A 16,292-nucleotide genomic window follows, 5' to 3' on the forward strand; every position below is an offset into this window, starting at 1 on the left:
TTCACGTAGGCCCCGGCACGTCGACGAATACGTGCCCACCTTCCCACGGCTAGACCTGGTTCTTAGCGCTGCGGAAGCGAGGGTATCATATTGTTTGTGTCGGCATCGGCGGCGTTGTCCCTGAAACCAACTCCGCAGCTGGGGTTGACTCACTGTCGGCGTCAGCGGCATCAGTCAGTCGCTGCTATCTCTTCCCTCCTCCCTTTATCGTGTTGTCCGCTTGCTGCGCGCGCTTCTGCCCCCATCGTTTGCCGCTGGGTGTACACGCCGCCCCCCTCCCCCCTCTTCCTGCGAGTCTCCGGTTGTCAAAGCGCCGGCTCGAACTTAATTCCTTTCTTCGCTCCTCCTCCAATGCAACCCCTGTGCGGTGGCAATCAGAGAGCCAGATCGGTGGCGGCGGATGTGTATATGTGCACCGCCCGAGCCGAAATTGCCGCTGCCGTTCGCCCTGTGCGGTGGCAATCAGAGAGCCAGATCGGTGGCGGCGGATCTGTATATGTGCACCGCCCGAGCCGAAATTGCCGCTGCCGTTCGCCACTGCGAAATTATCTTGCTGGTAGTAGCTGCCTACTTCGCCCCTACCGCACTCACGAAAGACGTCGTGCACTTCCTGCAACTCGCATTAACCGTCCATCGATCCACACCGATGTTAGTAGTGGGGGACTTTAATGTTGACATAAAGACAAACAGCAATTTCCTAACACTTATGCGGGAGAACATCCCGTTCCTCTCGCTCGTAACGCGTCCCACGGCTGTGACAACCTCGCGAGGCACTTGTATAGATCTCGTCTTTGAGAATCAAGCATTGGTGTACCAAGTCGAACATATATCAGTCTATTTCTCCGACCACAAAGCTTCCTTCATGACTGTCAAGAACTGTTAGTGGAGTCTTTGTTAAAGGAATACGTGTGAAAAATAAAAAAAAAATTCTGTGATAGCGCATACATGTGTTGCTCGATTTCTTTGCCTCAATGTATCGAAAAGGTGAAACAGCTTATTTGCTGCGCTCAAATTTCGCATTAGGAAGTAACGTAATCGTCGGTAATTTTTTTCTTGATTTTAACTAAGATGTCATTAACTCGCGTTTGTTCCCTCACCCAATCTACTCTCTCCTTATACCCCTTAACGTTACATCCATCATTCTTCTTTCCATAGCTTGTTGTGTCGTCCTCAATTTAAGTAAAACCCTTTTCGTAAGCCTCCAGGTTACTGCCTCGTAGGTGAGTACTGCTAAGACACAGCTGTTATACACTTTTCTCTTGAGGGATAATGGCAACCTGCTGTTCATGATCTGAGAATGCCTGCCAACACAAGTGTTGGTGGGTAAAGTCTATAAATGCGGCGATAAAGGGGGCACACTCCGGCGAAGGCTGGCGTCAGAAATAAAATCACCGGTTACGGCTTTGGGTGCACAATTCATGGAGTGATAAGAAGTGTTATAGAAAATTTTAGGCGAAGGTACGTCTGTAAGTGTTCTGGCGTGACCGGAGTGGGAGAGTATGATTACGCTGCATGTTCTAAGTGTAGCGCAAATGGCGCGAGCAGGCTGTCACAGAATTTCATTTGCAATTGAATCCAAGCATATGCACTTTCTGTTTAAATAACGTATACAATAAGTTATTCAAGGTAATGTTACCGCTTTATAATGGTGACGGCTAATTAAGACACACACACACACACACACACACACACACACACACACACACACACACACACACACACACACACACACACACACACACACACACGCGCGCGCACGCACGCACGCACGCACGCACGCACGCACGCACACACACACACGCACACGCACACGCACACACACACACACACACACACACACACACAGTGTTCGGCATGCACGGGCCACGGCCTGGTTGCCCAGGGAGGGGTGCATAAGTAACGAGGCGCTCTGCGCACACTTGAATTGGAGCGCAGCCCGTGGCTCCGCTGAGGCCGTCGCGCTGCTCCGCGTCCCTTTTGAAATGCGAGCCGCGTTTTACGTTCTGGAGCGGCTTCTCTTTCCGCCTGATTTGCTTCGAACGCCACTGTTCTACCGTGGCTTTTGCTTCTGGCGCCGCTGTTCTTCACGCGACGAACACGTCTTTGGTTTTCCTGCTGTATGCGTAAGCTGTGCGGTGTGGCGCGACGACCGGTCATGGCTGTGGCGCAACCGTCACACATCGCTGTGTGGACTCGTCTTGAACGCGAATTGAAAGAATAACGTACCACTCGCGAGATTGAGGTGCATGCTTGGCGGAAGAAGCTCGGGCCCTGCGGAAGCGGCACCGGCGTCACGCCAGCGTTTTTTTGAAAAGCTGTGTAGGAATAATATTTTCGCAAGCATCCGTAATTCCGCGACATTATAGACGCGAAGGCAATGATCCGCAACGCCCCCTTCTGGTTCGATGTGGGTGCGAAATTCAAAACCACGTGCGATTCCTGTCGAGTGCGAACGCTGCTTTTTTTTTTTTTTTCGCTTTCGCGCTTTATGTTAAAGGCCGTTTGTAACTTTTCAAGCGGAGAGAGTGGACCGTACGGTTGGGTGACCGTCACTCGTGTTCATTTCCCTCGCTTAGTCTCTTCTATTTTTAGCCATTTACGACTGCAAGTTGTTGAGTCATATGATTCCTTAATAACCCAGGCTCCGTGGTGCGCTTACCAAAGCTACTTAAAAAAAGGGGGGGAAAAGCAAGACAGGAGACTTGTGTGACGTTATAGAACCACGGCCCAATTTTCAGCGTAGCCATTTCTTTCGAGCAGTCGCATTAAGAATTCAAATTGCTTCATGTTAAACCACATAGTTTAATGCCCTAAACATCATCCTACGCCGTCACATAAATTAGATCAGACACAGTGGGAATGACATACGTAGGGCTAAACTGGACCGGTGAGCCGCCGAGACGCATGACGAGAGGCTTTTCATGGCCACGCAAGTGTTGGCGCTTGTGTCCCGTCCTTCACACTTGTGGTTGCATGTGATTGCGCTGTAACTATTTTTATGTAAAAAAAAAACTATAGAAATGTCGTGGCAAAGGCGCACACTCCGGCGAAGGCTGGCGTCAGAGATATAATCACAGGGTACGGCTTTGGGTGCACAATTCATGGAGTGATAAGAAGTATTATAGAAAATTTCCGTCGTCACGAATTTATTTGGTATTGTGTGCCTTGAAATCCTGAAACCTCAGGCTCTTGCTTCAACCAACTATTCCGATGGACGCTGTCATTATGGTCTGATGTCCTAACGGTGTTTCGCCCTAAAATTTAGAACAAATTTTTTTTTAGTTTGCTAAAGGTAGGGAACCGCGCTCTGATTTTCATGCTTATCGTGTACTCCTGTTCAAAAGTTAACGTACCCTAAATACGAACTTCTTGAACGCCTCTATAGTTAACGCTCCGAATCGCTTGTGTACGTATTTACTGCTCAGGCCGTAACGGGCCCGCGCACTTACAACTTCACCTACACGTTACCCCTAACATACTGCTACATTTAACGAAACATAAGCAAGATGTCTTCTTTTCTTCCAGTGGACTTTCTCTTTTTTTAATCTTTTCCGCGCTTTTTTTTTTTCATTTCCCCAGTTTAGGGTAGCCAACTACGCTCAGTCCTGGTTAACCTCCCTGCCTTTCATTTATCATTTGCTCTCTCTCTCTCGCCGAGGACAGCGTAGAAACCAACCACAAACTTCGTATAAGGCGTAGAAGTAGAAAAAAAAAACGAGCGTTTGCTTCTTATGTTTCTTTTCATTTACGTACTTTAGGACACGCGCTTATATTGGAAAGTAGAATGTAATCAACGTAATAGCCTAGTTCCGTATTTCTGCATTTCTAAATGCCCACGTAGGCCGGAATGTGTGGCGTCAAATTATTCATTCCAGTTACCCGACTACACGCGCGGCACCGTGAAGCGACTCTCTCCATCCAACGCATCTGTAGCGTAAAGGTTGTGGCGTAAAATGAAGCTGCTGTCGCGCTTACCTCTTTCCACGAAAAAAAAAAAAGAAAGATTCCTATTGGCGGTTCGCGCAACTCGCGATTGGGCGCGCATAGTCATTTCAGCAAGAGGGGCGAGACACCACCGCTTTACCTCGCTGCATGGCGAAGCGTTATCTTATGTCGCCCTATAACAGCGACACGGGGGGGGGGGATTGAAACGAGAGCTGCCAACCGCAAGAAGAACCTCCGGTTTGCTACCCTACACTGGGGGAAAGGGAGACAGAAAGCTATAACTTGAAAGCGCTAACAGAAAGTGCATTACAAAGAAACGCAAAAAACGCGAGAGCACTAGAATTGTTCACCGTAATTGCGGAAACCCACAAGGCGGAGGTAACTAATTAATGAAGGGAATTCTTTAGATGCAGCAGGGGCACTACTGTTTCAAGCGGCACGTACCGCATACGAAAAGTCCGGTGTCCGCGGCGGGGGTGCCCCCGAATGCGAGTGACCCAAACCGCGCGGACGCATCCGTTTGACCTTGACCGCGTCACGGGCCGGTGGGGCAGAGGCGTGACACTCGACACGCTCACTTGTCCCATTCTCGCTCCCATTGTGAGCTCCGCGCGCGCGCCCGCGGACTCTCGCGCGCCTAATTGGCCGCGGCGGGGCGGCTGCCCCCGTCGAGCTTCGCTAGTTCTCCGTCATTCAGAGCCCGAGGAGCGTAAACAGCTTAGGTCGACTAATTAGGCGAGGCCTGCAGCAGTCCCGCTCTTCGCCTTTCTCCTTTTTTTTTTTCAATCCTTCATTACGTTTCGTCGTGAACAGATTAAGGGTGGAATGCACTGTGTTGACGTCACTGTAAGGGAAAGCACGCACCGGCAGGTTTTACGTATCACGAGTATGGCGCAGCCCGTTTACTAGGTGTCTGTCCGGGCGGAATTTATGTGTTGTTTGTTGCATAAAGTAAAATTCTACTGCTTGCAGGTAGATTTCGGGAAGCTGACAATAATTCTGTGAGAAATAGGAAGTAAATACTTGCATACTTAAGGAAATTAAAGAAAAAGCTTTCTAATCTCCTGAGGGCAGACGTCGCAATTGATGAATCGCTTATTTAGAGATACAGCGCAAGCGCGCAAGACGCGCGTGATCGGACACACACAGCGCTAACTTAAAACAAATTTATTGGATAAACGCACGCAGCATGTGTAAACCTATACATTCCTAACTGCCGATGCACGAGAGCTAAAAAATAATTTTCCCCTGCCAATTTGTTGTCAGTAATCGCTGTCTGTCCGCCTCTATCCGGGCCGTGTTCCCTGGGCTGTACTTATAATTATGCATCACCAGCAAGTACAACTTAGTCCCTCGATGACTTGATATCAGACGAATTCGCAAAGCACCTCCACTTCAAACGAATTTTGAAGCAAGCGTGCTCAAACTTGCGGCGGAATGCACTGTTGTTACGCCGAAGTGTTTTGACGAAATATCATTTGAAGCAGTGCAGGGCAAACTTATGAAGCACACATACAGCATTAACAGAGACGAAACGCAGGTTTGTACTATATGCACAGGACGGGCGAGGGACGGCAAGGGTCTCTTATGCGTTCCATAATGGCGGATGCGCTGTATTAAGCTTCACCGCAATACAGTTACGTACTGTGGTGAGACCATTTAGCATGCGAAAATAAAAATCATACCGGGTTACACAAGTCACACCGCTGAATTACGGTGAAGCCATTATGTCGCGAATAAGGAACTCTTGCTCGCTAGGCATCAACTGGCTTTACTACACAAATAATTACCTGCACTAAAAGCATACATTGGCGGCAAAATTTGTGAATAAGTTACATAGAGCTTAAATTACCCATCCATTTTTCTTAGCGCTCTCAGTATGTTTCATAATGACAGTAAGCGCCTGGCCGAGTTTCCCGCAGTGTAACACACCAAATTTAACTGGGATAGCAATGAAGTTTGTCAGTAGTTTGTGAAATGGATATTTAAAAACTAGTCAGGATTTCTACCATGTTAACTTCCGATGCGAATTCACAGGCTCCAGTTCGTAAATTGCAATATTTGTTCTGAAGTGCCCAGTTATGAAATTAATTTGTAAGTTAATTCGCAGCCTTCCCCCCCCCCCCTTCTTTTTCGATTTGCTAGTGATCAGAAGTACCAACGTTAACTAAAAATATAGACTTGTTTTATTAATATTATCTAATTAACCCGTAATTAGCACATAATAATTATCGTGGTGACGGAAGAGGACTAAAGCTCGAACGACGTAATTACCATAGTCGTATATTGCACCGTTTTTTGAAAAAGCTTAGCTAACGTTAGCTGGGACACCCTGTATGTGGCTAAGGCGGTAAATATAAAACAGTTTTATCACGTTGCGAGCGTCTGAACAATTCATCAACATGAAAATGTAGAGGGACCTTTATAGTAATTATCAAGACCTTATTTTGTAACTGCAGGAACTGTTAAGCTTTTCTGCATTACTTCTGATGTCGATTGCGTATAACCTAAGTGGGGTAAAAGTAACGAACGACGCAATAGCAGTTTTGTTGTAGCTTTGGGTAGGACGTGTAGATTTCTGTTTAATAAATCAATGACATCGCACAAACTAATGGAATTTCATATATATGGAGATTCCGATTGAAATTGCTGAGAAATTACCTACCATTCTTTTCATGCTACGAACTTGATTGTAGAGGTTCATACTTGCAGATTCAACAAGCATGCACTTTACAACAGACAAAAGGAGAAATCGGTTTTCCTTTTACCACTTTCGCTAAGTTAAGTGAAAGTCGGCGCCCAAATTTTCTGGCGTTGTTCACCCACGGACTTCTCCTGCTGCGTGCTGCCTGCGTCGCATTACAGTCATGCGGTGAAGTCCACTGTTCGGGGTAAAAAAGAAAGGAGAAAAGGAGTTGTGCAGGAACTCATTTTGCGGACAATCTTCACACAATCTTCTTTTTCGTCTCAAGTTGCTTCTAAGTTTCTAACTTCTTTTTCCCCGAATCATGTGTAGGGTAGCAAACCGAAAACGTACGTCTGGTTGACCTTCCTGCCTTTCCACCCTTTATCTAAGGGGTCCTGACACAAAATTGTCCCATATCTTTCCTTCTTGCTTAATCGGCTTACCGCCGAGCTGCCAGTGCATGCAACCTTACTTGATTTAGTGTGCGACAAATGAACGCCTAATAAAATAAATCAAATGATATTAAAAAGTACGAAGAAATAAATGAAACATCTTTCAGTGTGATCGACTTGATCTGAATATGAACGCCGATTTCACTGTGGCCTTATGCCTTCACACTACGTCCCGATGCTCCCTGAGGGTCGCAATACGTGCCACTCTTCATACATGAAGCCACAAGTGTATATATATATATATATATATATATATATATAGAGAGAGAGAGAGAGAGAGAGAGAGAGAGAGAGAGAGAGAGAGCTTAACCGGAAAAGCGTCCGGTTGTCAGCTCTACGTAGGGTAACCAGAGAATAGAAAGATCAGAGAGCGACAAATGCTGACCAGCCTGACAGCCTTAAATGTTGTAATATACTGCAGTCGAAGCCATAAGATACAAACATGTTGTGAAAAAAAGAGACGTTGTTTATTATGATTAAAATGTTGACGGTTTATTGAAAAATTCGCAGACTTTGTTCTGTACGGACGATATGAACAGGTATTCTACTCACAGCGAGAATGATATTTGCGCCATGGACAAACAGAAACGTTCATAAAGTTTATTCGCGAAAGATACACACAACGACGCAAGGAATTTCGGTTGCGTTTATACATTGCTTCTATTTGCAGGTGGAGCTGCTACGGTTAGGTCAGAATAATCATGCAAGTCCGAAAATTTCGCCCTAAGAATCTGTCGGGGACTGTATCTGTATTAAATAAAATCAATGCTGCCCTGCTTGAAATCAGTTTTGCCCTACACTGGACGCCAATGAGAAAATGTCAAATTGTTGGGATCAATACGTCCATTGTAAACAAGCGCTTGAAATCGGACGTTTTACGATAAACTCGCCTAATTGTTGGCAGGTATGAAATAGATTCTTAAGTGAATAGTGAGCTGTCTGACCAGGCCACATGCGTAGCAAGCTACGTCAGAATATATGGATGTTTCGTCAGCTTACTGATATTGCTCCAAGGCAATCGGATTTAGCGGGCTGCGGCGAATAAGGTGGATAATGCCGTAGGTTAATGTGGTCGGCTGGGCTGACTTTACCACTGACGTTCCCACCTACCAGCCCTTTGCCTGCTTGAACACTACGATGACCGGACTGGATTTCTTCCCGTGTATAGGAAAGTTCTTGTCACGTCCACTTTTGCTGCACTTTTCAAAGACTTAGAGCGTTACCTTGCAGTATTTGTTATCGAAATGTGTGTGTGGACTTTGTCAAGCTGCCTACTGAGCAGCATTCTTTCTCACCCCCTTTGTTCTGTACGTTCAGAGCATCAAATAAATTATTTGTTTTCTTTTGTATTAGCTATCCACGCTTACCTGATTAACTGGCTACGCTTAAAAGCGACTCGTCTGCGAACAGTTATAAGGAGAATGAGGAACAGATTGATAAGCAACGTTACTGGAATAGCTAAGCTAGTAAAGTTGCTCCATGAGAGGGACCTGCCTCACTCAGAAGAAAAATATACGGCACCTTGTGCAATTCCATAGACGGTGTGATTTCGTGGAGCTTTTCGTTATTAAGACGATTTTAAGCGTGCTTGTGTAAGTGGGATAGACTAACGTAATGTATGGGCTAACGTAATAGTTCTACGGAAACCCGCAAGGTGGAGAGAAGTAATTAATAAAGGGGAAATCAGACATCCACCCGTTCGTAGCAATTGCTACAAAGAAAACGTTCCCGCATGGGTTTCCTTTGTAGCAGTTGCTACGAACGGGTGGATGTCTGATTTTTTCTTTATTAAGTATGGCCTAACGAATAAGCCATTTTACTGGCATATTTTGATAACGCCTGGAAGAAGAAAAATAATGAAATATTTCTTGCCAAATTTAAGGAATGCCAGTTTTATTTATTTATTTATTTATTTATTTATTTATTTATTTATTTATTTATTTATTTCCAGAAGAGGAATACGAGACAGTTAAAATGGAAGAAATAGGAATGCATGCGTATAGTCACGCGTTAACTATGCAACATGGGTTACATTGTGTACAAGTCGAAGCGTATAGCACCGTGTGTTTTCATATCTTCGTCACGTCATAACACTACGTTGATTGTAACCGAAGAAACGAGCGCGAAACGGTTCCAATTTTCGAATCTCGCAGAACGCGTCGCATCCCACGCCAGGAGCCCGCCGCGCTGCTGCCATCTCTCCACAGCGACGCGAACCACATTCGCGAAGCATCGTTTCGGATGGCGTTTCTCCGCCTTTTTTCTCGTTTGATTTGGGCGCCTGTATAACTGCTGCGCTTGGTTCTTGCAGTGTGTAGCACCTAGCGAGCAGTCTCAAGTTCTTTCCCAGTTTTTCGACCAGTGCTTCGTCGAAAAATGATTGGCCTACGACCGATATCTCACGTTTTTCCTTGATCACTTTTTCGTAGCAGGTATCTCCGTACGAAACGAATGGAGTGAAAAATCGAACATCATGACGTAATGCTGAATTAAGTGTTCCCCACCGAGATCCAAGCATGCGCGGTGACAACGACGAAAAAAAATAAGTCTTACAAAAGCGCGCGAAAAGTTCTTTTCGCGCCAAACCAGCACTGGGTTAGCTATCGGCAGATGGCGGTAGCATTCACGGCACCCTGTTAGCTCGAGTCGAGGAAAGTGAGGAAACGCGTGAATTTGTATCTGATGGCTTCTTTTTAACCACCGGAGGCGACTTCCTCGTGTCAATCAGTGTGTTTGCTGTTGTGAAAAAAGTACTTCCGAGTTTAAGTGCCATCTCGTCTCCTATCCACGAAAGGACTCTGGCGCCACTCGGTAATTCTGCTTTTTCTCAGCGGCATGTACCAGCAAGGTAACACGTATTCACTTCGAAATAGCTCGAAGCAATGCAACGAACTTTTTGCGTGGTTACTTTAGTGCGCAGAACATGCCGACATGCCGATGTGAACGAGCTTCGCCGCCGGTCGCATGTTCAAGAGCTCATTGGCCGCAATCACTAGTTTGGTTTGCAAAGGTGCTCTATATCAGTACAGTAACTGAAGTCACTTTCAGAATTGACAATTCACTCGCAACAGTAGCAGTAATGTAACCTCAAATTTCAAAGCAAAAAAAAGAGTGCGTGATCTAATTTTGTATCCGTTGTTCGCAACGTGACGAATGTTAATTCCTCCGCTGGGGCCAACGGGCGACCGCTTTTATTTTGAGAAGTTGCCTAAATATACTGGCGGTTACAGAACACTCTGTACGTGACATGTTTAGTCCTAAAGCAGCAAAACGTGACTGTAAAGGTCACCTTGTCGCTTTAGCAAACGTTACGTGTTGTCTCGCGGCATGCCGCCACGAATATCTTTGCGGAAATTCGTTCACAAGCACGAAATCATCGAGACAGCGAAAAACATCGCAATATTGTTCAACTTCAGGAAGATATCAGCCTCCACAGGTGTTCAACACAAGGCTGTATACATTTTCGTACATATGCGTTACTAATGGATGAACAAATACGTCGTTCGCGTTCTCCGTGAACTGAGTGCCTGCTTTTTGTGTTTTTTTCCCCCGGGTACATACGTTGTATATGGTAGGCAACTGCGTTTTGCTACGCTGCTGCTGTTTATCGCGGTGACTCCTTGCCGTTCGCAACGCCTTTTCAGAGAAGCGATTTCCAAACGGCGACGGAATATCAAAATACGCACTACGCTCTGATAAAATACTGCAGACTTAGTCGTAATACAATTCACCATCGTTTTAGATGGCGTGTCTCAATGTTTCGTATTGTACTGCCATATTTTATATTTCATCGGGCAGTGTTTCATATTCTTTGATCAATGACGTACGATGTTACATATTGCGAAACATTTCAAAATAAGTAATACAGCTTTTCTTTTCTTTTTTTCGTGGATACGAGCTTCTAGAGATCGTTGTTGCGCTTGTACTTTAACATCACATCTTCATGCTTTTTGTAACTACGCAGTTCTAAGTTCTGAGGTTCTTTCATTTGTTTCGCATGTGCACATAAGATACATTTATTGGTTTGTGCCCTGGTGACCTTTAGATACCACCATTGTTGAAACCATCTACCTGGCCGATCGCCTACAATTGCTTTTAGGACTAGCAGCGACTACACATGAATAGTCATGATGATGGTCTACACTCACTCGTATCATACACCTGCTGCCGTGTGGAACTATACACGTAGAGACTCGCATTATGGTAAAAGGTACCATAAAGGTTATCTAACACAAAGAGCCAAACTACCGGTGCAGTGACTGCTGTATTGTAGAGATGCGACTATAGGCATGCACTGACACACGCATATGCACAAACTGTCAGAGCTTGAAGAACATATAGTTTGAGAAAATTAGGAAATATATTGGTCTGAAACAGACACTTTGATATAATCGACTGCTGTGTAATTGAAGTTTTAGTAACGTGGCATCATGTTCTTGGATGGGTGACAGTATAGAGCTGCATAACGGCTTAGGCAGTGGCTTTTTTCTTAGCTGTTTTTTCACAGCTAGCTGGCTTCGGTGTTATGCAAATGCATGTAACTTTAGAAATGTTCGTACTTCTTAACAAAAAAGAAAATCAAATCCTTTCTTGCTTCGCTCTTACATAGACAAATAATTGCCTAAGTGTTTTTATTGCTTTTGCCAGCTGTTTATTTATGAATAACGTGGTTTCTTCACAGCGCTTTCAGAATTTTGCAGAGAATTGCCGGGACTTCTAATAATCTTTCAAATCATTCAGCGCGTATACACGCATAGTCGTTTCTCCTGTGGTCATAGAAGCTAGCAGTGCTTCCTTTTCACGGCTTCCTTTGTGTGCTTAATGCAACGCAAGAAGTTGGAAAGTAAACCTGTGTATATTTCCATAAATGAAGCTGCTTTGCTCCAGATATTTCTGGATAAAAAGAGCCAAATCTTGCTCGTAAGCCATGTCAATCTCCTTGAGGTCGACGGCATTCTCAAAACAGTACATTACGTCTAATGTTTTGTACGTATGCTAAGCTCACATTGTGCAGACATCGGCATTCTCTTATTCATTATCATAGGTGTTTTTGCTATGTCGTGTTACATTTTACCGCTGCGTTCCTGGCCAACTGAGTAATGACTTTTTGGTCTTAGTTTATTTTATGAGTGCGTCGCACTAAATGTTACACAGCTAATGCTTGTGAGGGAGGAGGGAAGAGAAAAGTAGAAGGCAGGGAGGTTAACCAGAATAACGTCCGGTTGGCTACCCTACACCGGGGGAAGTGAGAACATCTTCCAAGGTGCATTACCTAGTGAATATTTTCTATCTCGCACCATACTGTATATAGCTTTCTGAAATGCATGCCTGTTTGATGACATAGAGTGGGCACAAATCTCTCAGTGTATTAGCACGTCTCCTGTAAATAATCCTTGTTCTGGGGAATTCGTGATATCATACCAATGTGATAAGAAGTCATTTACGAGAAGATACATTGCTTTATGTTCTGTTTAAACGATGAACCTTCATCTTATCAGCTTTTACCGAGCTACTATGTTTGCAACGCTGTACCTGGACATGAAGATCTGCTTCGCTGTAAATAATCTCTGATGTCACTGACGCTGCTTTTTATCTTACGATATTTGATGTCCTAAAGGATAGAAAAAATATAAAAACCTTAGGAGAAAATAAAATGTAGGTATATTGTAAATGTAAAGCAGATGGCACGATCGTTCTTTTCACGGCAAGCGGCTATGTTTACCATCAATAAACTGTGCCAAGATGGAAAGGTTAACTCGCTAGTGAACGTTAATTTGTTTGCAAAGAGCGTTTGAGCTCGGAGCATAGAAACGATGTAGAATATATTGCACGAGCACTGTTTCTTTTACGTAGTGAGTATTTCGATGTGCCTTAATTACCGCTTAGTGAGCTTTCAGTTCGATTACGATAGACATCATAATAAACCAACTACTCCAGCTTTCCGTCTTGTTACAGGTGTTTCCTTTCTGCAGCAACAAATAAACAACAAACTAAGTGTAACACACCAAGTGGGTCTGAAGCAACAAAAAAGGGTGACTGATTTCTTGTTCCTCGTGCTAGTAAAATTGATGCGAGGAATAATCATAATGTGTCAATCAGTTGCGAAATGTTGCCAGTGACATTTAAGTGGAAGGGAATTGAAAATTTTCGACAGGAAATTTTGCACGCACCCTCTTATCACATAAAAAGGGGCCCGAACAGGCCATAAACATTATTGCAGCAAATTGTTCTCATATGTCTTTTCTGGGCCAAGAAAGAAAAGTGTTCGTTGGTGCTTCCTATCACGTGCAGAAACACAACTAGGGCTGCATATCTCCTAGTACACTTGATTAGCATATGTCAATTTCGTGATATACTTCAACTATATATTGCAGTACTTTTATGGCTATCGCTGTAAGAACTGGAATATAGTTCGAGATAAAAGAAATAAGTGTAAAAGGTCTTATATAGAGTTCTTTGTCACAATTTCACTTGTCGGCTGGAAGGAAATTGTTGCTATTTTTGTTGTTCCCGTTGCGGACGCGCAAACTTCGCAAGCGATGCGCAAACGTGCAGTACACTGTGAAATAATTTACATCCTTAAATGTGAAAAAAGGGTGTAAATGTGTCTATAGCTCGCACCCTTAGGGTGTGATTTATATAACTGACACCCTAAGCGTGCGAGTTATAGACACATTTACACCCTTTTTTACATTTAGGGGTGTAAATTATTTTGCAGTGTATACTGCTGTCTGGGGGTGCAAGATTAGCGGTCTCGGCTTGACTTTAGGGCTGCGTTCGAAAACTATCTCTAAAGCATGGCGATGCCCCAAAGTTCGGCCTCCGCGAAGAAGCAGTGAACCGGTGCAACCACGGTGGGTGCACCTGTTGACTTTCGCTGTAAACTTCGTTCCGCGATCGCTGCGCTGTTCGTTGGGGACTTTGTGGTGGAATTTATTCTCGAAAGTATCGTGCACGGAAACAACTACCCGCCGGGGCAAATCGGTGGCGGAGAAAAAGAGGTCTCGTCGGCCACCGCAGTCTGCGAGCGCGGCGTGAAAAATCTGAAGCTGCCACCGACGGGAGCTAGAGCATCAAAACGAGTGAATGGCTGGCAGTCACGCGAGGACGCCAACGGTCAGCTGCTGTGATCGGTAGCGTGCACCGTGAGTGCCCATTGCGTGTCTCTCGTTGCCCGATGTCTAGCCCTGCATAACTAATGGCTTGGACATCGCCGATGGCGTGCTCTGGGGTGTCATACACGTGAGTAGCGGCCGTCCCCGGCCGAGAATACAAAAAGTTGACGTACGGTTTCTGTCTCTGACGATAAATGAGCCTACTGGTCGAATATGTTGCACAGGCAGTGTTGTTGCCATTGTAGCGATTTTTCGGCTAGCTTTAGCGACTTCTTGGTATGTTTGGCGACAAATTTTTCTGTTTAGTGACCGCGACTTTCTTGGCTGCTTCGCAGAACAGTTGCCGACATATTATTGATTTGTATTTGCCTCGTGAGTAACTTTTTATAACGGGTTTTATTATTCAAATGCTACAAGAAGGCGGCTGCTATTAGCTGTAAGGCACGTGGGCTCTGTGATATGCATGATAGAGCAATGGTGGCTTTTACTCACGGAGACCATACGTTGGGTTCAGCGGCGCTGTGGCAAACAGGTTTCTCACTGTACTCACAAAATACACGTACTTCCATTCTTTATGAAACCCATTAGAATGGATCTCAACGCTGCTGGTGCTGCTTTTTCACTGTTCGATTGATGGATGTTTCGCAAGCATATATAGTAAGTTCCCAAGACCTACTGCAGTACATTTTATGGTAAGATTTAAAACGCAGCACGTGAATAAGAGGACGGAGCAACTGAAGAAAGGCCTGCACATCGAAGCGGCTGGCATTTTTGCGCGAATCTGCACGCCTATAGCCTCCGTTTTTCACCGCTTTCACACAAATCCGCACACAGCTTTCGGGTGGATCAACGGACGGCAACATGGTACTTGACAGGTACAAAGGTCCCGCCATTGTCAACGCCGCGTGACAACATGACGATGATCCTTTCGAAGAATTTATTTCTCCTTTCTCAAGCGCGAATAACTAGAAAGTTCGCAGGCATAACGTAGATAAGTGCGTCTTTGGGATAGGAAATCAGGTGATCAATAATCTTAAAGTCTGGAGGTAAACGTAGTTTTTCAGCTGTCATAGTGAATTGCCTTTTTTAAAACATATTAGTAAAGTAAACGTCATGTACATCTTGGTGGCAAATTCACTGTTTATTCCTCGCCTTCATGGTTAGTAGTCGAACGTGAAACGTTTCGGCAAATCTGTTACCGCGTCTTACCTTAATTATATTGTCGCATTCCAAAGACTCCTACGAGATATAAACACCACTTGAGAGATTTAGCGACAATTTTAGTATATTTAGAGCAAACTATAGTGTCAATTTAACGAATTCTTCGTCACACTTTAGTGACTCGTTAAAAGTTAGTGGCACTGTCTGTAGGTAACTGAACTTAAGATTTTTTTTCTCAGTTTTGTTAGTTTCAGTCAGGAGTCGACTTATATATATTCCAGATCGACCTATATTGCGGTTTTCGGGATATTGGAATTGGTTCAGGAATTGCGGACCAATAGCAGCAAAAAACTGACATGTGGTTTTGGTATAAGCTTTCCTGCTACTGTTTCTGAAATTTAATTTTATCCTGGCTCATTGCTTGACGGGGTACTTGATGCTCACCTATGTAACTGTATATAGTGAATTTAACATGGAAATAATGGGATAGTGGATGGACTGCATTCGCTTTTTTCTTGCACGCGACCAAGTATGTCGCATGAAAAAAGCATGCTAAGGAGATTTTCTGTCGACATATGCTCATGCTGCTGCATTCAGCGTGTTATCGCTGAAGACTACTGACGTCGCATTTTCACATCCTGAACGCAGCGCTAAAGCTAGACGAATGAGCGTGTCGATACATGGCGCACATTTGACGAAATCTGGTTTGAGGCCCACGTCTTAGCTCGCAGAGACTCTTGGTGTCTTGACTTCTTAAGCATAATGCTAGTGATCCTTAACCACGAATTTGCCATGGACCAATCACCGTATATTTCACCATTACTAACCAGAGCCACGAGCCACCATAACTTTTAAAACACTCTATATTGATAGAACTGACACGTATAGGTACTCTTATTTGTACGGAAAATTTAGGATTGGAACGAATTAATC

General features: G+C 44.5%; 1 long non-coding RNA gene across 1 annotated transcript in view; it reads left to right on the forward strand.

The window, feature by feature from the left end:
- Positions 1-8,854: 8,854 nt before the first annotated feature.
- LOC129385082 (uncharacterized) overlaps positions 8,855-16,292 on the forward strand; it is a 170,853-nt gene continuing 163,415 nt past the window's right edge. Inside the window, exon 1 of the long non-coding RNA XR_011894807.1 lies at positions 8,855-9,931. This is a non-coding gene — a long non-coding RNA (uncharacterized lncRNA). The remainder of the gene's footprint in view (positions 9,932-16,292) is intronic.

Source organism: Dermacentor andersoni, chromosome 5 (genome assembly GCF_023375885.2).
Source record: "Dermacentor andersoni chromosome 5, qqDerAnde1_hic_scaffold, whole genome shotgun sequence".
NCBI lineage: Eukaryota > Metazoa > Arthropoda > Arachnida > Ixodida > Ixodidae > Dermacentor > Dermacentor andersoni.